Genomic DNA, 27,049 nt, shown 5'->3' on the forward strand with positions numbered 1-27,049 from the left:
ATTCTGTATCTAACACCGTGCTGTCCCTGTCCTGGGAGTGTTTGCTGGGGACAGTGTATAGGCAGCTTTACTCTGTAACTAACCCCGTGCTGTCCCTGTCCTGGGAGTGTTTGATGGGGACAATGAAGAGGGAACTTTACTCTGTATCTAACCCCGTGCTGTCCCTGTCTTGGGATTGTTTGATGGGGACAGTGTAGAGGGACCTTTACTCTGTATCTAACCCTGTGCTGTCCCTGACCTGGGAGTGTTTGATGGGGGACAATGTATAGGGAGCTGTACTCTGTACCTAACCCTGTGCTGTCCCTGTCTTGGGAGTGTTTGATGGGGACAATGAAGAGGGAACTTTACTCTGTATCCAACCCCGTGCTGTCCCTGTCCTGGGAGTGTTTGATGGGGACAGTGTGGAGGGAGCTGTATTCTGTATCTAACACCGTGCTGTCCATGTCCTGGGAGTATTTGATGGGGACAGTGTGGAGGGAGCTGTATTCTGTATCTAACACCGTGCTGTCCCTGTCCTGGGAGTGTTTGCTGGGGACAGTGTATAGGCAGCTTTACTCTGTAACTAACCCCGTGCTGTCCCTGTCCTGGGAGTGTTTGATGGGGACAATGAAGAGGGAACTTTACTCTGTATCTAACCCCGTGCTGTCCCTGTCTTGGGATTGTTTGATGGGGACAGTGTAGAGGGACCTTTACTCTGTATCTAACCCTGTGCTGTCCCTGACCTGGGAGTGTTTGATGGGGGACAATGTATAGGGAGCTGTACTCTGTACCTAACCCTGTGCTGTCCCTGTCTTGGGAGTGTTTGATGGGGACAATGAAGAGGGAACTTTACTCTGTATCCAACCCCGTGCTGTCCCTGTCCTGGGAGTGTTTGATGGGGACAATGAAGAGGGAACTTTACTCTGTATCTAACCCCGTGCTGTCCTTGTCCTGGGAGTGTTTGATGGGGACAGTGTAGAGAGAACTTTACTCTGTATCTAACCCCGTGCTGTCCCTGTCCTGGGAGTGTTTGATGGGGACAGTGTAGAGGGAGTTTTACTCTGTATCTAACCCCGTGCTGTCCCTGTGCTGGGAGTGTTTGATGGGGACAGTGTAGAGTGAGCTGTACTCTGTATCTAATCCTGTGCTGTCCCTGTGCTGGGAGTGTTTGATGGGGGATAGTGTAGAGGGAGCTGTACTCTGTATCTAACCCCACACTGTCCCTGTCCTGGGATTGTTTGATGGGGGACAGTGTAGAGGGAGCTGTATGCTGTATCTAACCCCGTGCTATCCCTGTCCTGGGAGTATTTGATGGGGACGGTGTAGAGGGAGCTGTACTCTGTACCTAACCCTGTGCTGTCCCTGTCCTGGGAGTGTTCGATGGGGACAATAAAGAGGGAACTTTACTCTGTATCTAACCCCGTGCTGTCCCTGTCCTGGGAGTGTTTGATGGGGACAGTGTAGAGTGAGCTTTACTCTGTATCTAACCCCGTGCTGTCCATGTGCTGGGAGTGTTTGATGGGGACAGTGTGGAGGGAGCTTTACTCTGTATCTAATGCCATGATGTCCCTGTCCTGGGAGTGTTTGATGGGGACAGTGTAGAGGGAGCTTTACTCTGTATCTAACCTCGTGCTGTCCCTGTCCTGGGAGTGTTTGATGGGGACAGTGTGGAGAGGGAGCTTTACTCTGTATCTAACCCCGTGCTGTCCCCATCCTGGGGTGTTTGGTGGCTGGACAGTGTAGAGGGAGCTTTACTCTGTATCTAACCCCGTGCTGTCCCTGTCCTGGGGTGTTTGGTGGCTGGACAGTGTAGAGGGAACTTTACTCTGTATCTAACCCCGTGCTGTCCCTGTCCTGGGAGTGTTCGATGGGGACAGTATCGAGGTGAGCAAACAGAAAATGTTGGAGAATCTTGGTTGGTCTGATAGCAGGTGTAGAGAGAAATGCAGGTGAAACTTTTGGAGTGGTATGCCACTCCATCAGAATGATGGTTATCTCAGACTTTCTTCTTTTTAATGTCCTGAGTAACTTTCTGTGAATAGTTTCTGCATCTTCTTATGGGTCCTTTCTGTCCAACCCTCTTCGTTTCCACTTGTCTGCAGCATCCATTCTCATTCCTGCTGTAACTCTTGCTATGTCTCTGCCTCCCTCCCATCCTCTCATCTCCTGCATTGCAGAGAACATCTTTGGGATATACACACCAAACAACCCATCCACCCAGAGGCCGACCAATTCAACTCCCCCTCCCACTCCATCACGGATGACAAATCCTGGGCCTCCTCCATCACCAAATCCTAGCCACCCTACTCCTGGAGGAAGCACCCCTCATCTTCCACGTTGGGACCCTCCAACCCCATGGCATCAATGTCAATTTCACCAGTTTCCTCATCTCCCCTCCCCCCACCTCATCCCAGATCCAACCCTCCAACTCGGCACCGCCTTCTTGAACGGTCCCAACTGTCCACCCTCCTTCCCACCTATCCACTCCACCCTCCTCTCTGACCTATCGTCATTGTCCCCAGCTGCATCTATTACCACCTTCCCAGCTATCTTCCCCCCAGCCCCAGCCCCACCCTCCTATCTATCTCTCAGCCCCCTTTCCCCACCCCCAACATTCCTGATGAAGGGATTAGGCCAGAAACATCGACTCTCCTGCTCCTTGGTTGCTTCCTGACCTGCTGTGCTTTTGCAGCACCACACTTTTCGACTCCTGCGTCTCTCAGTCTGTTGAAACTTACCTTTGCTGTTTAAGTATAAACAGGAAATCAGGGACTGGTTGAACCAATATGTCACTCCTGACATGTTTTCACAGTCTCTCCCTCTCTCCTTCACCTTGTACCTCACCCTGTCTCTCCAGCCATCTCCTTGTTCATCTCTTGATACCTTCTGGACGTCCAAACTCTGGTTCTCTCTGTCTTGATCTCTCTCCAACATCTCACACTTTCCTTGTCAGTCTCCCTCTTTACAGTCCCACACTTGCCATTCCATTTTGTGAGTAGACAGGCAGGGGGCTGGAAGAACACAGCAAGCCAGGCAGCATCAGGAGGTGAAGAAGTCAGCGTTTTGGGTGTAACCTCTTCGGGACTGGGGTGGGTGTGGGGGGAGCTGTAGATAAAAGGGGAAATGGGCGCAGGATAGAGAAATAGGGATAGGTGAAGACAGGTGGAGGGTATGACCTGGTTGGTCAATGGGAGGAATGAATCCGGTTGGTAGCTGGAATGAAGGGTCTGTCAGAGGAATGGAAAGGAGAGGGAGGGGCCGGAAAGGGAGGGGTAGGGGCTGGAAAGGGAGGGGGAGGGGCTGGTAAGGGATGAGGAGGGAGGCTATTTGAAGTTGGAGAACTCAATGTTGATTCTTCAGAGCTGTAGGCTGCCCAGGTGGAAGATGAGGTGTTGTTCTTCCAATTTACACTGTGGTTCGTTGTGGCAATAGATGAGGCCAAGGATGGTCATTTTAGAAAGGGAGTGGTTGGGGGGAATTGAAATGGGCAGTAACTGGGAGGTCCGGTCAGCCTCTGTGGGCCCAGCTGAGATCCGCGGTGAACCGTTCCCTAAGTTTACGTTCGGTCTCCCTGATGTAGAGAAGACCACATCGGGAGCACCTGATGCAGTCAACTAGGTTGGAGGAGAGACAGGTGAACCTCTGTCTCACTTGGAAAGGGCTGTTGGGGGCTCTGGGCAGAGGTGAGGGGGGTGGGGTACTGGCAGGTTTTACACCTTTTCCAGTTGCAGGGGAAGGTACCTGGGGGTTCGGGGGGGAGAGTGGCACAAACCAAAGACTGTCGATGGGAACAGTCCCGGCAGAAGGCAGCGAGGGATGGGGAAGGGAAGAGGTTCTTGGTGGTGGGGTCTAGTTGGAGCTGGCAGAGGTGTTTAAGGATGATCTGTTGGATGCGGAGATGGGTGGGGTGGTAGGTGAAGACAAGGGGGACTCTGTCTTTATTGCATTGGGATGGGGAGATTTAGAGCAATGGAGTTGGGGAATGGAGGTGGTGTGTTGGAGGTGTGTCTGGATGACCGAGGGAGGAAAAACATGTTGTTCGAAATAGGCGGACATCTGGGAAGCTCGTGAGTGGAATGCCTCCTTGTCCAAGCAGATGCAGCAGAGACAGAGGAATTGGGAAAACGGGATGGAGTCCTTGCAGGACGCGGGGTGGGAGGAGGCATAGTCCAGGTAGTTGTGAGAGTCAGTGAGTTTGTAGTTAATCTCTGCCCAGAGACTGTCACCAGAGATGGAAATGGAGAGATCAAGAAAGGGAGGGAGGTGTCCGAGATGGACCAAGTGAATTTGAGGGCAGGGTGGATGTTGTGGGTGAAGTTGATAAACGGCTCCAGTTCAGCCTGGGTGCACGAGGCTACACTGATGCAGACATCGATCTAACAGTGGAGGAGTTGGGATCCAGTGCCTGTCCCGACTCCCTTCCCAGCCCCTCCCCCTCCCTTCCACTCCTCCCTGCCACCAACCAGATTCATTCATCCCGTTGACCAACCAGGTCGTACCCTCTACCTGTCTTCACCTCTCCCCACTTCACCACCCTGCCCCGGCACCCCCTTTACCTGCAGCTCCCCCCACACCCACCCCCAGCCCTAAAGATGGGTTGCACCCAAAACACTGACTTCTCCAGCTCCTGATGCTGCCTGCCTTGCTGTGTTCTCCCAGCCTCTTGCCTGTCTACCTTGGATTCCGGCACCTGCAACTTTTTTGACTCATTCCCTTTCGTGAGGGCATGAAAGGACCTTTCTTCAAAGGGGAAGTAAACTCTGTCCAAAGGTCATTCAATTGGAAAAGTTTGCGAGGGGTTTTCCGTGAGTGTTGAAGCAACAGATACTGCGTGTTGATGCTGATAATGATATAAAATTTGAAAAAGTATTTTTCTTTTAAATTTGAGGTTTTCTGAGATGAGTTTATTTCTTGCCACAAGGGAAAACCCAACAGAAACTGTGCTGTGGGAAACAAAGCCTGTGAAGCAATTCTGCCAGTTTGTTAGCAGACACAGAACTATGTTATGCAAATAAAACAGACACACACAAATAATTGTTCTGACACATTAGCATTAATATTCACAGTTATTCTGTAGATGTCAATGTGATGGTGTGCTATGTCCCTGGCACTGATGTAGAATGTTTTATATTTAAGAGACTTGGCCGTACTGAACGAGCGCAGTGCTGCACTTACAGGAGCAATGGTCCAGGTCAGACATTCAACTCTGTCAGCCCTTTGAGGTGGATAAAGAAGATCCCATGGTGCTCTCCTGAAGAGCAAGTTGTGAATATCTAAGTGACTGGACTGATATTTATCCCTGACTCAAAACCACAAAATTGGCCTATCTGGTTATCGTTGCATTGCTAATTGTGGGATCTTGCTTTGCACAAGCTGGCTTCTGTGTCTCTCACATGACCACCTTGGCACTCCACCAAAATTATTTAGTTGGCTATAAAGTAAACAAGGACATCCTAAGGGGGCAAAAACTTCTTCCTTTCTGTAACATAATTTATAAAGGTTTTCATTAATTTCTGCATAATCTCACACTAAAACACATCGATTCAGCTGTTTTACACATCTTTGTTCTTCCTTCATTTGCGTAATCCTGAACTAATCCCACAAACTCTCTCCCCATCACCCTGCATCAATCGCCAAACTAATCCCACTGCCCAGTTCTCTCCCCATAGCCCTGTATCAATCCCCAAACTAATCCCACTGCCCTGCTCTCTCCCCATAGCCCTGTATCAATCCCCAAACTAATCCCACTGCCCTGCTCTCTCCCCATTGCCCTGCATCAATCCCCAAACTAATCCCACTGCCCTGCTCTCTCCCCATTGCCCTGTATCAATCCCCAAACGAATCCCACTGCCCCGCGCTCTCCCCATAGCCCTGAATCAATCCCCACACTAATCCCACTGCCCTGCTCTCTCCCCATTGCCCTGCATCAATCCCCAAACTAATCCCACTGCCCTGCTCTCTCCCCATTGCCCTGCATCAATCCCCAAACTAATCCCACTGCCCTGCTCTCTCCCCATTGCCCTGCATCAATCCCCAAACTAATCCCACTGCCCTGCTCTCTCCCCATTGCCCTGCATCAATCCCCAAACTAATCCCACTGCCCTGCTCTCTCCCCATTGCCCTGCATCAACCCCCAAACTAATCCCACTGACTCCCTCTCTCCCCATTGCCCTGCATCAATCCCCAAACTAATCCCACTGCCCTGCTCTCTCCCCATAGTCCTGTATCAATCCCCACACTAATCCCACTGTCCCTGCTCTCTCCCCATAGTCCTGTATCAATCCCGAAACTAATCGCACTGCCCCCCACTCTCTCCCCATCACCCTGCATCAATCCCCAAACTAATCCCATTGCCCAGCTCTCTCCCCATAGTCCTGTATCAATCCCCACACTAATCCCACTGTCCCCACTCTCTCCCCATAGTCCTGTATCAATCCCTACACTAATCCCACTGCCCCGCTCTCTCCCTATCACCCCGCATCAATCCCCAAACTAATCCCATTGTCCCCGCTCTCTCCCCATAACCCTGTATCAGTCCCCAAACTGATGAAGGGCTTTTGCCCGAAAAGTCAATTTTCCTGCTCCTCGGATGCTGCCTGACCTGCTGTGCTTTTCCAGCACCACTCTGATCTAAACCATGGTTTCCAGCATCTGCAGTCCTTGTTTTTAGCTAAATTAATCCCACTGCCCCACTCTCTCCCCATTGTCCTGTATCAATCCCCAAACTAATCCCACTGCCTCGCTCTCTCCCCATTGCCCTGTATCGATCCACAAACTAATCCCACTTCCCTGCTCTCCTGATAACCCCGTATCAATCCCCAATTAATCCCACTGTCCCATTCTCTCCCCATAGCCCTGTATCAATCCCCACACTAATCCCACTGCCCTACTCTCTCCTCTTCTCTCCCCATAGTCCTGTATCAATCCCCACACTAATCCCACTGCCCCACTCTCTCCCCATAGTCCTATATCAATCCCCACACTAATCCCACTGCCCCACTCTCTCCCCATGGCCCTGTATCAATGCCCACACTAATCCCACTGCCCACTCTCTCCCCTTCTCTTCCCATAGCCCTGTATCAATCCCCACACTAATCCCACTGCCCTACTCTCTCCCCTTCTCTCCCCATAGTCCTGTATCAATCCCCACACTAATCCCACTGCCCTACTCTCTCCCCATAGCCCTATACCATCCCCACACTAATCCCACTGCCCACTCTCTCCCCTTCTCTTCCCATAGCCCTGTATCAATCCCCACACTAATGCCACTGCCCCATTCTGTCTCCATAGTCATGTAGCAATTTCCTAACTAATCCCACTTCCCAGCAAGTAACTCCTGACTCCCCAAAGCCTGTCCTCCATCTATAAAGCAAAAGTCAGGAGTGTGATGGAATATTCCTCACTTACTGGATGGGGGCAGCTCCAACAACACTCAAGAAGTTTCTCACCATCCAGAACAAATCAGCCACCTGATTGGCACCACATCCACAAATGTACATTCCTTCCCTCATCGTAGGCTTCAGTCCTGGTGAAGGGCTTTTGCCCGAAACATCGATTCTCCTGCTCCTCGGATGCTGCCTGACCTGCTGTGCTTTTTCCAGCCCCACTCTAACCTAGACGATGGTCAGCAGCAGCCTGTGTCCTACCTGCAAGATGCATTGCAGAAATTTGTCCAAGATTTCTTATACATCACCTTGCAAACCCATGACCACTTCCAGCTAGAAGGACAAGCAGATAGATGGGAATACAATCCCCTGCAAGTTCCCTTCCAATCATCTGACTTGGAAATGTATCACCATTCCTTCAGTATTGCTGGGTCAAAATAAGATCTTCAAAACTAGGAACAGGAATAGACAGTTCAGCTCCTGAGCTTGCTCTGTCATTTAATACGATCATGGCTGACCTCATCTCAGCCTCCACATTCCTACCTGCTGTTCATATCTCTTCAATCCATTACTAATTAAAAATCTATCTCCTCCTTAACTTACTCAAAGTCCCAACATCTCCAGCACTCTGGGGGAGTGAAACTCCACAGATTTATGACCTTTCGAGAGGAGTAATCTCTTCTCATCTCACTTTTAAGCCTGCCACCCCTGCTTCCAAAACGATCACCTCTCAACCTGGATTGTCCCACGTGAGGAAACAGCCTCTCTGCAACTGCTTTGTCAACTCTCTTTCGCATCTTATAGACCTCGATTAGATCTCCAGTCCTTCTTCCAAAACCTTGGAATTTCCTCCCTAAGGGCATTGTGGATCAACCTCTAGCACAGGGATGGCAGCAATTCCTGAATGTGAAGCTGTTGGACTGGGGTGGAAAAGGTCAGGAATCACACAACACCCGGTTAGAGTCCACGGTTTGTTTGAACTCAGAAGCTTTCAGAGCACCGTTCCTCGGTCAGCTGACGAAGGGGGCAGTGCTCCGAAAGCTTGTGATTTCAAATAAACCTGTTAGGCTATAACATGTTATCTCGTGAATTCTGACAGTCAATAAATGCAGGTCCACGGGTGAATGAAAACAAATCTCATTTAAAGTTGACATCTTGAGTGCCACTGATTTAATCGCCTCACTGCAGGTGCTCTGCCCTCATCCCCAGCTCGTCAGCTCTGAAATTCCCAAACGGAACCTCTCCAACTTTCCAGCTGTCCCACTTCCTTTAACATGCTTTTTCCAACCTATTTCCTTAACCAGGTCAATGGTCTTTATCTTGATGTCAGGTATTGTCCAATGATGTTGGAGGCCTGTGACCAGTGGAGTGCCACAAGCATCGGTGCTGGGTCCACTACTTTTTGTCATTTACATAAATGATGTGGGTGTGAACATAGGGGGTATAGTTAGTAAGTTTGCAGATGACACCAAAATTGGAGGTGTAGTGGATAAGGTTACCACAGAATCTTGATCAGATGGACCAATGGGCTGAGGAGTGGCAGATGGAGTTTAGATTAGATTACTTACAGTGTGGAAACAGGCCCTTCGGCCCAACCAGTCCACACTGACCGTCCGAAGAACAACGTAACCATTCCCTTACAGTTACCCCTTCACCTAACAGTATGGGCAATTTAGCATGGCCAATTCACCTGACCTGCACATTTTTGGACTGTGGGAGGAAACCGGAGCACCCGGAGGAAACCCACGCAAACTCCACACAGTCAGTCGCCTGATGTGGGAATTGAACCCGGGTCTCTGGCGCTGTGAGGCAGCAGTGCTAACCACTGTGCCACCCACTGCCACCGTGCCGCCCATGGAGTTTAATTCAGATAAATGCGAGGTGCTGCATTTTGGAAAGGCATATCAGGGCAGGACTTATACACTTAATGGTAATGTCCTGAGGAGTGTTGCTGAACAAAGAGACCTTGGAGTGTAGGTTCATAGCTCATTAAAGGTGGAGTCGCAGGTAGATAGGATAGTGAAGAAGGTGTTTGGCATGCTTTCCTTTATTGGTCAGAGTACTCAATACTCTGGGAGTTGGGAGGTCATGTTGCAGCTGAACAGGACATTGGTTAGGCCAATTTTGGTATACTGTGTGCAATTCTGGTCTCCTTCGGAAGGATATTGTTAAAGTTGAAATGTTTCAGAAAAGATTTACGAGGATGTTGCCGGGGTTGGAGGGTTTGAGCTATAGGGAGAGGCTGAACAGGCTGGGGCTGTTTTCCCTGGAGCGTCGGAGGCTGAGGGGTGACCTTATAGAGGGGCAAGGATATGGTAAATAGGCAAGGACTCCCCCAGAGGTGGGGGAGTCCAGAACTGGAGGTCACAGGTTTAGGGTGATAGGGGAAAGATTTAAAAGGGACCTAAGGGGCAACTTTTTCACACAGAGGGTGGTGTGTGTATGGAATGAGCTGCCAGAGGAAGTGGTAGAGGCTGGTACAATTACAACATTTAAAAGGCATCTGGATGGGTATATGAATAGGAAGGGTTTGGAGGGATATGGACCAAGTGCTGGAAAATGGGACTAGATTAATTTAGGATATCTGGCTAGTGTGGACGAATTGGGTGTGTTTCTGAACTGTATATCTCTACATCTCATTGATCCTGTGCAGTGCCTTGGGACAACTTGCTATGTTATTGGTGCTATGTAAATGCAGATTATTGTTGGTGGAACTGTGTGTTTGCGTGGTTTGCTGCAGTGTCAGCCCCCTCCCAGTAGAGCAGTGAGCTGTACTTGCTGGATTGATGGTGTGTCTGCAGCCTCAGAGGTACCACCTTTACACTGGGGAACCTGGGCAGCCACTAAATCCGGCTTGAACCTTCAGAGATGCCAGTGTTTGAAGATGAGCAGGAGGTTGGCAGGAAGTTTTGGAATGTCTGGGGAGAAACGTTTCTCTATGATGAAGGCCATCTGGAACTGCCCACCCATCCTAACAGTTCCTCCTCTGTGGCTGATGACTCTTGAGGACTGTGTGGTTATCTACATAACTACAACTGCGTCATTATGTGGGGAACTTTGAGATCTTGCTCTGGCATGCGATACACAATGTAGAAAGCAAAGCCTTGTCTTTTCCACTATTAATCATTATCTCACACAGTATGAGCTGAAATGACCTTATTGAACTCAATACGGTTACTCAGGTTCTATATCGAGTACAATTTTTGGGGAGGCTATTGAATTATTGGCAAAATTTGAGTTTGCTTTGTAGTGGGAAACTATGATAAACCAATCCCTAACACACAGTTTCGTCCTATTTCTAATGAGGGTCTGTAATTAGAAGTTGTGGGATTATGATAACAATCATTTTACCACCAAGTGGCTGAGTGTTTAATGAACCTTATCTCACAACGGAGGCAAGGCCAGCTTTATAAAAACGTGTAAATGCATCAATATGTAAACAGGTAAACATGTAAATATAAATTAGGGCAAATTCAGCCCCTCGAACCTGCTGTACCATTAAATAAGATCACGGCTATTCCAATTACTCCACACTCCTGCCCTCGATAACCTTTCACCCTCCATCTTATCACAAATCTATCCCTTAAAAATATTCAAAGGCTCTGGATCCGCTGCCCTTTGAGGAAGAGAGTTTCTGTGAGAAACTTTTCCCCACATCTTTGTCTTAAGAGATTGACCCCTAATTCTAGATTCTCCCACGAGAGGAAATATGCTCTGCATATCTGCCCAGTCAAAACCCTTCAGGATCTTATACGTAGCCATCAGGTTGTCTGTTATGCCTCAAAACTCCAGTGGATAAAAGCCCATCCCGTCTCTCCTTTCTTAATGAGACAATGTGCCCATCCCAGACATCGGTCTGGAAGACCTTCCCTGAATTGCGTCCAATGTTCGACTCCTTAAAGAAGGAGATGGATATTCTCCATGCCACTCCAGATCCTTGGATAACCTGAAAGAACTGCTGCAGTCTCACAGAGGTACCTATGCAAGATCCTTCAAATCCAGGGTCAAGACAGATGGTCCTCTACTAAGTCAAAATCTGAAAGTTCAAAGTGTAAACACTTAAACACTACCAGGTCATCCATGTCCCTGACACTGGACCCTCAGTGTTAGTGCTCCACAAAAGCACCAGCAGGAATAAGTCCCAGGAGGACAGGGAAATCCTTTAGGGAGGTCTTCAAAACTCCCTGATGTGGAGTTTTGAAGACCTGACCTGACACTGACACATGGGAGACCCCAGTCTTAAGACAGAACCAAACCGGAGAAAGTTGATCAGACAGACACACTAGGAGATCTCCTCAGGAACAAGGTGTGAAAGGAAGAGTAGAAACCTTTCAATATCTCATCTACCTGATCCTTCAAGCATCACCTGCCCACAGTGTGACAAGGTCTGCAGATTGGATGTTGGACTTAAGAATCATCCAGAGTCCTACTGAACCCGAGAGAACTCTCCATCCAGAGAGCCTGTCTAAAGGGAACGTTGACCCACAATGTCCTTAGGGAGGGAATTCCAGGATTTTGACACAGTGACACTGAAGGATATATTTCCAAGTCAAGATGGTGAATGGCTTGGAGGGGAACTTGCAGGGGGTGGTGTTCCCATGTGTCTGCTGCCCTTGTCCTTCTAGATGGATGGTCATGGGTTTGGAAGGTGCTGCCTGAGGAGTTTTGGTGAATTTGTGCAGTGCATCTTGAAGATGGTACACACTGCTGTTACTGAGTGTCGGTGGGGGAGGGAGTGGGTGTTTGTGGATGTGGTGCCAATCAAGCGGCTGCTTTGTCCTGGATGGTGTCAAGCTTCTTGAGTGTTGTTGGAGCTGCCCCCATCCAGCGCAAGTGGGGAGGATTCCATCACACTCCTGACTTGTGCCTTGTAGATGGTGGACAGGCAGGGTAGGGTCAGGGGCAGGATGGGTGGGAGCAGAGTGAGGTGGAGGCAAAATGGGGTCGTGGGTGGAGTGGAGCAGAATGAGGTGAGGGGCAGAATGGTGGCTGCCCCCCACCGCACCTTGCAGTGTCTATATATAGGAGAAAGTGAGGACTGCAGATGCTGGAGATCAGTGCTGGAAAAGCACAGCAAGTCAGGCAGCATCCGAGGAGCAGGAGAATCGATGTTTAGGGCAAAAGACCTCCACCAGGAATGAGGTTTGTGGGCCATGAGGGGCTGAGAGATAAATGGGTGGGTTTGGGGGGAAGGCAGCTGGGAAAGCGATAGGTAGATGGAGATGGGGTGGGGAAGAAGGTGATAGGTCAGAGAGGAGGGTGGAGTAGCTAGATGGGAAAGATGATGGACAGGTCAGGAGGATGGTGCTGAGTTGGACACTTGGGACTGGGATAAGTTGGGGGGGGGGGGGTGGGGGGAGGGGAAATGAGGAAGCTGTTGAAACCCACATTGATCCGGTTGCAGGGTCATTCATCCAGGCGATATCTATTTCCGGAAGATTGGTCATGTCGCAGAGGCTCTGGGATAAATGTCACACAGATGTTGGGTCCTCATGATGGCATGTTCAGGTCTCTCGACATGAGTTCACATGATGTCAGCTGGTCTTTGTGATAAACGAGGCTGTGCAGGTTTGAAAGCAATGCAGTGAGTAACCGTTTCCGAGAGTTGATTTGGTGAAGCTGACACTAACACAGTGTTTCCTATCCAACAGTAGTCTGCCACGTCCTGCGTCGCACTCTCTCCAACCAGTTTGATCATGAGAGGACAGTAATCAGCGAGACTCCCTGTCGATTACCTTCTGCGCAAAACATTGCTTTGAAAAGGTAAATGCTTCAGTTCGTTTTGTTCCATCTCTGTTGGAAGTATTTTGGACTCGGCAGAGTCTGTCTAATGTATTGTCTGATTTACTGCAAGTGTTTAGTGGAGGAGTTAGCTCAGTCTGAGTGCTGTGGGTCTCACAGCAACACGTGCAGTGAACAGGATACTCCGAGATAGACAGAGAGAGACAGAGGAAAGTGGAGCACGGGGAGCAGGAGTAGAAATTAAAGAGGATCAGGTGGAGAGAGGGAATGAAAGAGTAAGTGAAAGAGAGAAGTGAAGGGGAACTGAGAGAGAAAAGGGGAAGAGGACGGAAGAAATGAGTTGCGAAGAGGATGGAAAATAATAGTCTCTGTTTTCATTGATGACATTAGCGGCACGATTGAACAAGGGAACAGTACTATTTGGAATAAGCAGGGCTAGTGCCACCCCTCCCCCAGTCACTCCACCCTCCCCCAGACCCATCACTCTCCCCCAGTCACTCCACCCACCCCCAGACCCCCACTCTCCCCCAGACACCCACCCTCCTCCAGTCTCCCACCCTTCCCCAGACCCCCACCCTCCTCTAGTCCCCTCACCCTCCCCAGACACCCCACCCTTCCCCAGATCCCCACCCTCCTCCAATCCCCCCACCCTCCCCCAGACCCCAACCCTCCTCCAGTCCCCCCACCCTTTCCCAGGCCCCCACTCTTCTCCAGACCCTCACCCTTCCCCAGACCCCCACCCACCCCCAGTCCCCCACCCTTCCCCAGACCCTCACATTCCCCCAGTCCCCCCACTCTTCCCCCGACCACCACCCTCCTCCAAACCCCCCACCCACCCCCAGGCACCCCATCCTTCCCCAGACCCCCACCCTCCTCCAGTTTCCCCACGCACACCCAGATCCCCACCCTCCCCCAGTCCCCCCACCCTTCCCCAGACCCTCACCCTCTCCCAGTCACCTCACCCTCCTCCAGCCCTCCCACCCTCCCCCAGTCCTTCCACTCTCCTCCAGTCCCCCACCCTCCCCGTCCCCCCACCCACCCTATCCCAGTCCCCTCACCTTCCCCGTCCCCCCACCCACCCCCAGATCCCTACCCTCCCCCAGTTTCCCCATCCTTCCACAGTCCCCTCCCCCAGTAACCCCCCTCCCCGAGTAACACCCCCTCCCCAGGTCCCCCCCGGCCCCCGTAATTCGGAGCGGGTGGATACGAGGGTGCAGGACTTTGTAAGGCCCGTGTAACTGCTGCCTTCCCACCTGCTCAGCTACCCGTTGTCCTGGGGAGTCCGGTCCCCGAGGACCTGAAAGTGGGGCTGAGGTTAGCTGTGGGTCAGCGCTCTTTCACCGCTGAGTCAGAATGTGAGGATTTGGAACTCTGTCTCTGAGCACTGCGGTCTCTGAAGAGAGTGCTGCACTTTCAGGGGAGCTCGCTCAGCTGTCCAACCTACCTGCCCTCACCAGGAATCCCACTGTGCTGTCCCAAACAACAGCAGGACTATGTTTTGTGTGCTTTGTGGGGTCTTTGCGTGTGCAGTGCGGTGATCGGTGTATGGACTGTCAGAGCAGCTACATGTGAAGCTTACAGGGAACATGATACTGAGCTGAAGGAACTGTCACAAGACACATGTCCCTCTGAGCCTGGTGAAGGTCACTAATCCTCACCCTGCCACACTTGGAGGCTTCAGTGAAGGGATGATCGAGATCAGAAGAGCACAGACTTCCCATCAAATAATCAGTGTGCTTGGGAATAAAGGTTAAAATAATAAAAAATTAAAACATGCAATACACAGGAAAACAGAAATAAGGAAGGAAATCAGAAGCAATATTTTGTAACTCTTTTGAGTTACAAATACCTTTTGCTTATTGCTCAACAGAATGATGACTGACTCACAAGGTCCTCCTGTCATATTGAGATGTTCTGTATGAGCCAGAGAATGTGGGAAGTGACATTCTGCGACTTTAAGGCTGAGATTGTAAATAATTGCACAATCATTTTGTAAAGGAGACTTTAAAAAAACACAAACAGGGCATTCAGGTCTGTGCTGGTAGAACATGGAACAGTTCGATGTTGCGGCCCTTGAGTGCTAACACTCAGCACGAGATTCCACCCCCACCTCTTCCTCTCAATTCGAGAGACCTGGATTTGAATTCCAGATGGTGAGGTTTTGAATTTCGTTGATACGATGTGGGGTTAAAGGCTGGTTGGATGATTACCATCATTGCTTGTAGGCGGCATGGTATCTCAGTGGGTTGGCACTGCTGCCTCACAGCGCCAGGGTCCCGGGTTTGATTCCGTCCTCGGGCGACTGTCTGTGAGGAGTTTGCACGTTCTCCCCGTGTCAGTGTGGGCTTGATCAGGCTCCCTCCCAAAGACGTGCACATTAGGGTAGATAAGCCCATAGGTGTATAGGTTAGATATTTAGTCAGGGGGAAATGTCGAGCAATTGGGGAGGGAAATGGGTCTGGGTGGGTGGGGAGGGGTCAGTGTGTACTTGTTGGGCCAAATGGCCTGTCCCCGCAGTGTCGGGATAGCAGTGCTAACCACTGTGCTGCCTGGTTTATAATGATGGCCTGTTGTTTTGGGAAATGGAAATGTTTTCTCTATGCATACTCCTATCGAATTTCCTCATAACTTTAAAAGACGAGATTACCCATTTGCCTTCAGTTTTGTAAAGAGAAGGGCTCTACCCAGCTCAGTCTTTATTGACAATTAGAACATTTAATTGCATCCTTGTATTCGGGGATCAATGTTGTAAATCCATCGAGCAGTTTCTCCGTTCAAATATGCAGACCAGAGTCTGCACAATACTCCAAATGTGATTGGACTGAGGGTTGATCCAAATTCACCTGAACTATGGTATGGGGCTTAGACCAGCTCCTCCCATCACCTTCCTGACAGCAACTAGGGAAAGGCATCAGATGTTGGTCTTATCAATTACACCACAGCCTGTAAATGACAACGATACTGTGTATCTGGTGGGATGAGATTAAACCAGTAAACCATCCGGGATAAGGCAGGAAGGTGGCTCTGGGATAAGGCAGGAACGTGGCTCTGGGCAGGAATGTGGCTCCAGAATAGAGCAGGAATGTGGCTCTGGGATAAGTCAGAAATATGGCTTTGGGATAAGGCAGGAATGTGGCTCTGGGATAAGGCAGGAACGTGGCTCTGGGGCAGGAATGTGGCTCTGGGATAAGGCAGGAACGTGGCTCTGGGATAAGGCAGGAACGTGGCTCTGGGCAGGAATGTGGCTCTGGGATAAGGCAGGAATGTGGACAATTGGCTCAGACTGCCCAGGTGAAACTGGATGGACCACCTGGCATCGACCTTGGAACCGGAAAAGACAATGGCCAAAACAGAAACAGCCCTGTAGACCCTGTGAAAGTCCTCCTCGCTAACATCTGGGAGCTAGTGCTGAAACTGGGAGAGCTGTCTCCCAGTCTGACATAGCCACTCTTATGGAATCATACCTTACAGATAATACCTCAAACACCACCATCACCATCCCTGGACATGCCCTGTCCCACTGACAGAGGTGGTGGCACAGTGGGATACAGTCAGGAGGGAGGTGCTCTGGGAATCCCCAACATTGACTCCGGACCCCATGAAGTCTCATGGCTTCAGGTTAAACACAGGTACGGAAACCTCTTACTGGTTACCACATAGCGTCCTCCCTCGGCTGATGGGTCAGTACTCCTCCATGTTGAACAACACTTGGAGGGAGCACTGAGGATGGAAAGGGCACAAAATGTACTGTGGGAGGAGGATTTCAATGCCCCCCCACCAAGACTGGCTTAGCAGCAGCATTACTGATTGAACTGGTCAGGTCCTAAAGGACATAACTGCGAGACTGGGTCTGCAACAGGTGGTGAGGGAACCAACAAGAGGGAAAAACATCCTTCACCTCATCCTTGCCAATCTGCCAGTTGCAGATGAATCTGTCCATGCCAGTATCGGTAAGAGTGACCACCTTACAGTTCTTGTGGAGACAAAGTCCCTTCACATTGAGAATACCCTCCACTGTCTTGTGTGGCACTATCACCGTGCTAAGTGGGACAGACATCAAACCAATCTAGCAACTCAAGACTGGGCATCTATGAGGTGCTATGGGCCATCACCAGCAGCAGAACTGTATTCCAGCACAGTCTGTAACCTCATGGCCTGGCATATCCCCCACTCAACCATTACCATCAAGGCAGGGGATCAACCCTGGTTCAATGGAGAGTGCAGGAGGGCATGCCAGGAGCAGCACCAGGTGTACCTGAAGGTGAGGCATCAACATGGTAAAGCCACCAATCAGGACTACTTGCATACCCAACAGGATAAACAGTAAGTGATAGACAGAGCTAAGCGATCCCACAACCAACGGATACAATCTAAGCTCTGTAGTCCTTCCACATCCAGTTGTGAATGGTGGTGGGTGATTAAACAACCCAATGGAGGAGGAGGCTCCACAAATATCCCCCTCCTCAATGATGGAGGAGCCCAGCACATCAGGGCAAAAGATAGGGCTGAAGCTTTCACAGCAATCTTCAGTCAGAAGTGCCGAGTCGATGATCCATCTCAGCCTCCTCCAGTGATCCCCAGCGTCACAGATACCAGTCTCCGCCAATTTGATTCACTCCACATGATAGCAAGAAACAGCTGGAAGCACTGGCTACAGCAAAGACAACGGGCCCCGATAACATCTCGGCAATAGCATTGAAGATGTGTGCTCCAGAACTCACCGCTCCCCTAGCCAAACTCTTCCAGTTACAACACTGGCATCTACCCGACAATGTGGAAAATTGCCCAAGACACATCCAAGCCATCCAAATACCACCCCATCAGTCTACTCTCGATCATCAGGAAAGTGATGGAAGGGGTCAGCGACAGTGCTATCAAGCAGCACCTGCTCAGCAATAACCTGCTCAGTGACGCCCAGTTTGGGTTCTGCCAGGGCCACTCAGCTCCTGACCTCATTAGAGCCTTGGCTCAAACACGGACAAAAGAGCGGAATTCCAGAGGGGAGGGGAGAGGGACAGCTCCTGATATCAAGGCCACATTTACCTGAGTGCGGCATCAAGGAGCCCTGGCAAAACTGGAATCAGTGGGTATCAAGGGGAGACCTCTCTGCTGGTCAGAATCATACCAAGTATGTAGATGTGATTGTTGGAGGTCACTCATCTCAGTTCCAGGATATCTGTGTTGGAGTTCCTCAGGGTAGTGTCCAAGACCCAATCACCTTCAGCTGCTTCATCAATGACCTTTCTTCCATCATAATGTTCACCAATGATTGCACAATGTTCAGCACCATTCAGATACTGAAGCAGTCCCTGCTCAAATGCAACAAGATCTGGGCAATATCCAGGCTTGGGCTGAGAAGTGGCAATTAACATTCACACCACACAAATGCCAGGCTATGATCATCACCACGAGACACTCTAACCACTGCCCCTTGACATTCAATGGTATGACCATCACTGAATCCCCCACTGTCAGCATCCTTGGGGTTACCATTGACCAGAAACTCAACTGGACTCACCACATAAACACAGTGGCTACACGAGCAGGTCAGAGGTTAGGAATACTGCGATGAATAACTCACCTCCTGACTCCCCAAAGCCTGTCCACCATCTACAAGGCACAAGTCAGGAGTGTGATGGAATCCTCCCCACTTGCCCTGGATGGGGGCAGCTCCAACAACACTCAAGAAGCTTTACACCATCCAGGACAAAGCAGCCACTTGATTGGCACCACATCCACCAACACCCACTCCCTCCGCCACCACCACTCAGTAGCAGCAGTGGGTACTATCCAGAAGATGCATGGCAGAAATTCACCAAAGATTCTCAGACAGCACCTTCCAAACCCATGGCCACTTCCATCTAGAAGGACGAGGGCAGCAGATACATGAGAACACCACCCTCTGCAAGTTCCCCTCCGATCCACTCACCATTCTGACTTGGAAATATATCGCCGTTCCTTCACAGTCGCTGGGTCAGAATCCTGGAATTCCCTCCCTATGGACATTGTGGGTCAACCTACAGCACATGGACTGCAGCAGGTCAAGAAGTCAGCTCACCCCCACCTTCTCAAGGGGCAACTAGGGATGGGTAATGAATGTTGACCCAGCCAGCGACACCCAAGTCCCACAAATGAATGAAGAAAAGCCATGGTCTTATTGAACAGTGCAGCAGCTTTCAACTATTCATTGTACTCATTATTGACTTAAGACAGCATGCTAGAAAGCAACCTTTACTAGTTTAGTGAGGAAAAAGAAACGTGCAGGGTAATAAACAGTATCGGTGGATGTGTGGGATTACAGACAGAAATCCTTGCCTTTCCGGTCTCTCCACATGTGCTGCAGGAATAGACTCTGTGCCCTGTGAGAAGGAAGTGTGTATAGATCGGGGCACTGGGAGAAACTACAGAGATACTGTGAAGGCGACTCAGAAGTATCAGGAATGGGGGAGGCTACTCTTGAGCTGATTCTACGTAAGGGGGCCAGTTAGCTCAGTTAGCAACACTGATGGGGGTTTGTTCCCACACTGACTGAGATTACCAAGAAAATCCCACCTACCCAAGCCTCCTGTTGCCTAACGTGCATGAACCTCAAGTTAAACCACCTCCAGTTGTATCTCTCTCTTGGTTTCTGTCTCTGCTTCTCTCTCTCTAATGAGGGAGCAGTCCTATGGTGATTTTAACCTTTATTCTATCACTCACTGAGATTGTGGGTCATGTGTTCACTAATTCCATCCACCTACGCTGCCTCTTTGATCTTTTATACGATCACTCAGCAAATATCTATTATCGCAAGATTTAAAATTAATTGGATATTTAATAGGAGACAGGATCAGACTTCTATCAGCTTTTGGAAAAGTTTCCAACTTCTCTCCAGAATAATTAAAGCAAATTACTGTGGGTGCTGAAAATATGAAATAAATAAAACAGAAAGAACTGGAGAAATTGAACAGGCCTGGCAGCATCATCTGTGGAGAGAGGAACAGAGTTAACCCCAGGCTTGATTAGATTCCCTACAGTGTGGAAACAGGCCCTTCAGCCCAACAAGTCCACACCCACCTTCCAAAGAGTAACCCACCCAGACCCATTTCCTTCTGATTAAGGCACCTAACACCCTGGGCAATTTAGCCTGGCCAATTCACCTAACCTGCACATCTTTGGATTGAGGGAGGAAACCAGAGCATCTGGAGGAAACCCACGCAGAGGATGTGCCTGAGGCTGGAATTAAACCTGGGACTCTGATGCTGTGAGGCAGTAGTGCTAACCACTAAGCCACCATGCCACCATTACCACTTATTAAGAAACTATCCAGCTCTGCTTTTAACCTTCTCCTGGCTCAGATTCCACCACCTTTTGAGAAAGAGAATTCCAAGAATTCTTGACCCTCTGTGAGAAAAATAATTCTTATTGTCTGTGTTTTGATGTGGGTGACTCCTGATTTGGAAATATTGGCCCTTAATTCTTAATTCTCCCACAAGAGGAAACATCCTATCAATACCACTCAGGATTTTATATGTTTCAATCAAGTTACCTCTTACTGTTCTAAACTGCAACAGATGCAAGCTAGTCCACTCTTTCGTCATAAGACAACACACTGATCTAAAGTATTTTAGATTAGATTACATTACATTACAGTGTGGAAACAGGCCCTTCGGCCCAACAAGTCCACACCGACCCGCCGAAGTGTAACCCACCCAAAGCCCTACATTTACCCCTTACCAAACACTACGGGCAATTTAGCATGGCCAATTCACCTGACCTGCACATCTTTGGACTGTGGGAGGAAACCGGAGCACCCGGAGGAAACCCACGCAGACACGGGGAGAACGTGCAAACTCCACACAGTCAGTCGCCTGAGGCGGGAATTGAACCCGGGTCTCTGGCGCTGTGAGGCAGCAGTGCTAACCACTGTGCTACCCAAATCTAGTAAATCTTTGAACTGCCTCTAAAGCCTTCCTTAATAAATAACAATACTGTACATATCGTTCAGTAATGCCCTGATTAACTGAAACATAACCTCCCTACTCTTGTTTTCAATTCCCCTTGCAGTAAATTAATACATTCTATTAGTTTTTCTAATTACTTGTTGTACCTGCATATTAGCCTTTAGTGATTTATGCACAAGGGCACACAGATAAAAATCTCATTAAGATGTTTACATTTCATTCTTCCAGTCAAAATTGACAGTTTGATATTTTTCAACATTCTATTACATGCAGATGATACAAAGATAGGTGGAGTTGTGGACAGTGAGGAGGGCTGTTGTCGGCTGCAGAGGGACTTAGATATGATGCAGAGCTGGGCTGAGGAGTGGCAGATGGAGTTCAACCCTGCCAAGTGTGAGGTTGTCCATTTTGGAAGAACAAATAAGAATGCGGAATACAGGGTTAATGGTAGGGTTCTTGGTCAGGTGGAGGAACAGAGGGATCTTGGGGTCTATGTACATAGATCTTTGAAGGTTGCCACTCAGGTGGATAGAGTTTGTAAGAAGGCCTATGGAGTATTATCGTTCATTAGCAGAGGGATTGAATTCAAGAGTCGTGAGGTGATGTTGCAGCTGTACAGGACTTTGGTTAGGCCACATTTGGAGTACTGTGTGCAGTTCTGGTCGCCTCACTTTAGGAAAGATGTGGAAGCTTTGGAGAGGGTGCAGAGAAGATTTACCAGGATGTTGCCTGGAATGGAGAGTAGGTCGTACGAGGATAGGTTGAGAGTTCTCGGCCTTTTCTCGTTGGAACGGCGAAGGATGAGGGGTGACTTGATAGAGGTTTATAAGATGATCAGAGGAATAGATAGAGTAGACAGTCAGAAACTTTTTCCCCGGGTACAACAGAGTGTTACAAGGGGACATAAATTTAAGGTGAAGGGTGGAAGGTATAGGGGAGATGTCAGGGGTGGGTTCTTTACCCAGAGAGTGGTGGGGGCATGGAATGCGCTGCCCGAGGGAGTGGTAGAGTCAGATTCATTGGCGACCTTTAAGTGGCATTTGGATAGGTACATGGATGGGTGCTTAATCTAGGATAGAAGTTCGGCACAACATCATGGGCCGAAGGGCCTGTTCTGTGCTGTATTGTTCTATGTTCTATGTTCTATGTACATTTATGTCCTCTTCATAACTTAATTTCTGATCCATAAAAAGTGTCATCAGGAAGCTGAATAAGTATATCTTCTATCCCTTTTCTGAGCCTTTTATATATATTTTAAGACAGTGTAGCCTCAGCATTACCTGTGTGGTACACCACTCACTGCAAAACAGCAAATAACTCCTTTATGCCTACCCTCCTGTCTGAAGTAGCCAATCTTCTATCCATGCTCGTTTGTAACCCCTACATCACAAACTTTTATTTTCCACAATAGTCTTTGATGTGGCATCTTATAAAATGCATTCTAGAAATTTACGTACATTCTATCCATCCGTTTCACTTTCTCTGCAGCCTGTTTTTTTCTCCTCAGGGACCCGGTAAATTGGTGAAACGTGATTTCCCTTTTACAAAATGATGTTGATTCTGACTTCTCTCGGTGCTTTGCTCTTTCAGATGGATTCTAACATCTTCCCTAAAGCCTCTTAGTTTCCTGCTTTCTGTTTCCCTACTATTTTGAATCATCACTTTAATAAACTATTTGCTATTTTCCAATCTAGTCGATGTTTCTTTGAATCTAGGGAGTTTGAAAATAAAAAATTATGCATCAACTATCTCACTAGATACATCTTCTAGGCCTTGAGGGTGAAGTCCATTAGAACCTGGTTACTTGTCAGCCTCTAGCATCAACAACTGGCTCAGTACCACTTCGCTGGTGATTGTAACTTTCTTGAGTCCTTCCCTCCCTTTCATTTCCTGATTTGTAGCTAGTTCTGAGATGTTACATATTCTTCTATTGTGAAGACCAATGAAAAATATCAGTTCAATTCAGCAGCTGTGTTCATTTTCCAAAAATCAATTCAACACATTCACTTTCTATTGGATCAATGCTCACTTTGCGAACTCTTATCTGTTTAAAATATCAATAGAAACTCTTAATAACTGGTTTTACATTTCTAGGTAGCTTTGTGTTGTATTCTAATTTTCCTTCCTTCTTTGCTATTTTTTATATTCTGTCCAATCTTCTGATCAGCCATTTATCTTTATGCAAGTATCTGCTTTTTAAAAAAAATTTGATTCAAGATTTACCAGTTCCAGTTAACCATGGATGCTGGGTCCTCCTTTGAAATTTTTCTTCCTTGTTGAAATATGTCAACTCTGTGTATTCTAAAATGTCCCCTTGTGCGTCTATCTCTGTGTCTCTATTAATGTATCTCTTAACCGAGTTTGCCAGTTCATTCTGCTTTCATGCCCATGTAGCTGCCCTTATTTAAGTTTAAAATGCTAATGTTAGACCCTTCTCTCCCTCAACTTGAATGTCCAAAAGAATCATTTTAGGGTCACTGTTTCCTAGGTGTCCCCTCATTAAGAGTTCATCAGTTATTCTGATTGTGTTGCATAATGCTAGGTCTGTACCAGCTCTCTGGTCAGCTCCAGAATATGATGCTCTAAGAAATTATTCTGGCTCATTCAATTACTTGGAAGTCTGGATTCTGGGATTCCTTCTGTGCATCTCTCCATTCCCTTGTCCTTTAAGATGCTCCTTTAAACCTATTACTTTGACTGAGCTTCTGGTCCCCTGCACTCTCATCTCATTACGTTCCTGTGAAGCACCTTGTGGTATTTCATTAAAGGTGATATATAAATGCAGGTTGATTGGCTATAAACAGGTCCAGGTTGCAGGCGGTGGAGGGGTCATCTCTACTGATTCTCTGCCTCTCTTCTGTGGTTATGTATGAGCCCAGGTGTCACTGGAGAGGGGGGTATGCGGTGTCCATCAGTGTTCTCGAAGCCTTTAGAGAAGGTAGCCTAGCACAGGAGATACAGTGCTATGTTTCCCCCTCCAACTCCACTTTGATTTCATCCCCTCTCTCCCTACCCTCCTCACTTTTTTGATGTCAGCATTGCCCTCAACAGAATTTGCTTGTTAATATACAATTGGCCACAAAGATGTTGTCCTGGTGGTGGAAAAGAACATACTTAATAAAGTCTACTCACAACGGGACAAATATATGCAAGTTGGTGTTCTGTTATTGAAGAATTCCGTCACCATTTAACAGAGAGTTTCTGTCCCCAGTATTCTGGAACACACTGAGTGCAACTTGGAGCTGAAGTGATTCAGAGGTCGGAGGGAGAGAGGCTGCAGAGTATTTTGAACACAAGAATCAAAAGGCAAATGTTGAGGAGTGACTGAAAGTGAAAGAGCACCAGGAAATCAGATGGGGCAATGGCGGTGACCCAGTTAGTGTGGAGGAGTTTGAGTGGAATGGAATAATGAACAGGGAGTGAAATCATCAGGAAGTGAGTGGGTTCGGGATTTACAAGGAAGCTCATTAGTGTGAGGGGTGGGCAGGATAGGATAGAACTGGACAGTGGGGAGCCCTCAAAACTGTGAGGACATAGCCTGGGAACCAGAAGTTGCAGTAATGCAGATTAAAGCCTATGCTTCCATAGTAATGATGCAACTCATGCAAGTTACGTCTGCATACCCTTGATTTCCCAGTCTTTAGCAATCTTGCTTTATTCTTGGTCTACTATTTTTGCTTTAATTTGACCTAATATCACAGAATGGTCACAGTGCAGAATGAGATCACTTGGTTTATAGTGTCTGTGCAGCATGAAAAATGTGTTGCTGGAAAAGCGCAGCAGGTCAGGCAGCATCCAAGGAGCAGGAGAATCGATGCTTCGGGCATAAGCATGTCTATGCAGCATCTCACTTACAGCTTTCTGCTGCCTACCGTTCACACACTCTTCCCCTTCAAACAACTATCACGTTCCCTTTTGAAAGATTCAATGAACCTGCCTCCACCACACCTTCAGACAGCACAATCTAAACCCTCACATTCACTGCTTGGAAAAGATGGTCATCTGGTCACTTTGACTTCTTTTGCTAATTACTGTGACTCGTTCTCAATCATTCCATGAGCAGGCACATGTAATCCCTCTTTACTCTCATGATTTTGAAAACTCTAATCAGATCTTATCTCAGCTCCAAGAAGATCTTGGTTCTGTTGAATCTAATCTCTCCATCTCTCTCTCTCTCCTTCCTGTTTTCACTGCAGATGAGGTGGTGCGGGTGTGAGGTCTGAGATCTCAAAATACCCACCAATTGCCGAGGGGTTGACTATATCAGTATAAGGCCAGAAGACTAAGGGCAGACGTAGACCATTCAGCCCATCGAGTCTGCTCCATCATTCAATGAGATCATGGCTGATCCGATAATCCTCCTGCCTTTTCCCCATAACCCTTAATTCCTTCCTAATTAAACATCTGTCTGTCTCAGCCTTGAATATACTTAATGACACAGCCATGACAGCCCTTGACCAATAAAGACTTTCACAGGTTCACTACTGTCTGACAGAAGAAATTCCAGCTCATCTCTGTCTCAAATGTCAACCCCTTATTCTGAGATGATGCCCCTTTGGCCCCAGACTCCCCCACAAGGGGATGCATCCTCTCCACATCTCCCCTGTCAAGGCCCCGAAGTAACTTGTCTGTTTCAATGAGGTCACCTCTCGTTCTTCTAAACTCCAATGAGCACAGGCCCCAACCTCCTCAACATCTCCGCAAAATGCAATCCCTCCCTGCCTGGGATCACCCTCTGGATGGCCTTCAGTGACATTAAATCTTTCCTTCAAGAAGGAGACGAAAGTTCTCAATATTCTAGCTGTAGTCTAGCGAGTGTTTTGTACAACTTTAGGAAGACCGCTCTATTTTAATACTCCGTTCCCTTTGAAATAAAGGCCAACATTCCAGTGGCCTTCCCTACCACCTGCTGAACTTGGATGCTAGTTTTTTTTTGATTCATAGGCAAAGACTTCCAGATCTCTCTGCTGTGTAGCGTTCTGTAGTTCTGTTTGGTGCTAAGGACTCTGTCCATCTTGTAAGGTACAGGGCCTGTCAGGTACAACAAGGTGGGCCAGGTAGCCATTCAGAATACACACAATGCTACGCCCTCGTCCCATGAAGTCAAGGTTCCCTCTCACACACACTCATTTAGAGTCATAGAGTCACAGAGATGTACAGCACGGAAACAGACCCTTTGGTCCAACCTGTCCATGCTAACCAGATATCCCAACCCAATCTAGTCCCATCCGGAATTTAGACAAGGCAAAAGTTAGGCTGAGAGATAAAACTAAAAGGATTGTGTAGGAACGTAAAAAATAGGAGCAGGAGTAGGCCATTCGGCCCTTGAAGCCTGCTGCACCATTCAGTATGATCATGGCTGATCAGACCTCTGTTCCCACCTTGTCCCCATATCCTTTGATCTCTTTAGCTTCAAGAGGATGAGTTGGACCGAAGGGTCTGTTTCTGTCTCTATAAGGGTCTGACTCTATAACTATATCTAACTCTTTTGTGGAGACTTTCAATATTTTGGCCTCAACTGTTTTCTGTGGCAGAGGATTCCACAGGGTCACCACTCTCTGGGTGAAGACATTTATCCTAACTTTGTACAACTCTTCCCATGTAATTACACTTCTAATGGATCATTGCTGGGTTGAGCTGGGGTTGAACTTTAAAGTGTCGAACCAAGTGAGTTTCAGATCAGCTGGGGGGGGTAGGGGAAGGGTGGGTTAACGGTGAGTAAACTGAGCGTGAAACTGCAATGATGTAGAAGCTCTGACATTACCCAATGGGGAGGTCAAGGTGGTCATCCCTCTCTTATTGCCCAGCTGCTTTCTGGCTGAATTGTGTGAAGGGGTTTGTTTAGCCTGTGCTGGGGAATTCACCCTCACCATATGGTGGTGGGAGGGCGTGGGAGGAGGGCTGGTAAGGGGGTGGTAGCTGCATTGGGATAGCTTCCTGATACATTTTCGCTGTTGGGATGCATTCCCAGTGCCTTGCTGGGATTACAATCAGTGAACT

General features: G+C 48.4%; 1 protein-coding gene across 6 annotated transcripts in view; it reads left to right on the top strand.

Annotated features, from left to right (window-relative positions):
• LOC140476059 (probable G-protein coupled receptor 132) overlaps positions 1 to 27,049 on the top strand; it is a 102,707-nt gene that overhangs the window by 68,747 nt on the left and 6,911 nt on the right. For 5 of the 6 annotated variants that reach the window (XM_072568032.1, XM_072568033.1, XM_072568035.1 and 2 more), the window contains exon 2: positions 13,016 to 13,127. The gene's annotated coding sequence lies outside the window, so the exon portion shown is untranslated. Of the gene's footprint in view, positions 1 to 12,823; positions 12,933 to 13,015; positions 13,128 to 27,049 lie in introns of those variants that run through there. The other variant, XM_072568034.1, reaches the window with a different exon arrangement.

This window comes from Chiloscyllium punctatum, chromosome 4 (assembly GCF_047496795.1).
Source record: "Chiloscyllium punctatum isolate Juve2018m chromosome 4, sChiPun1.3, whole genome shotgun sequence".
NCBI lineage: Eukaryota > Metazoa > Chordata > Chondrichthyes > Orectolobiformes > Hemiscylliidae > Chiloscyllium > Chiloscyllium punctatum.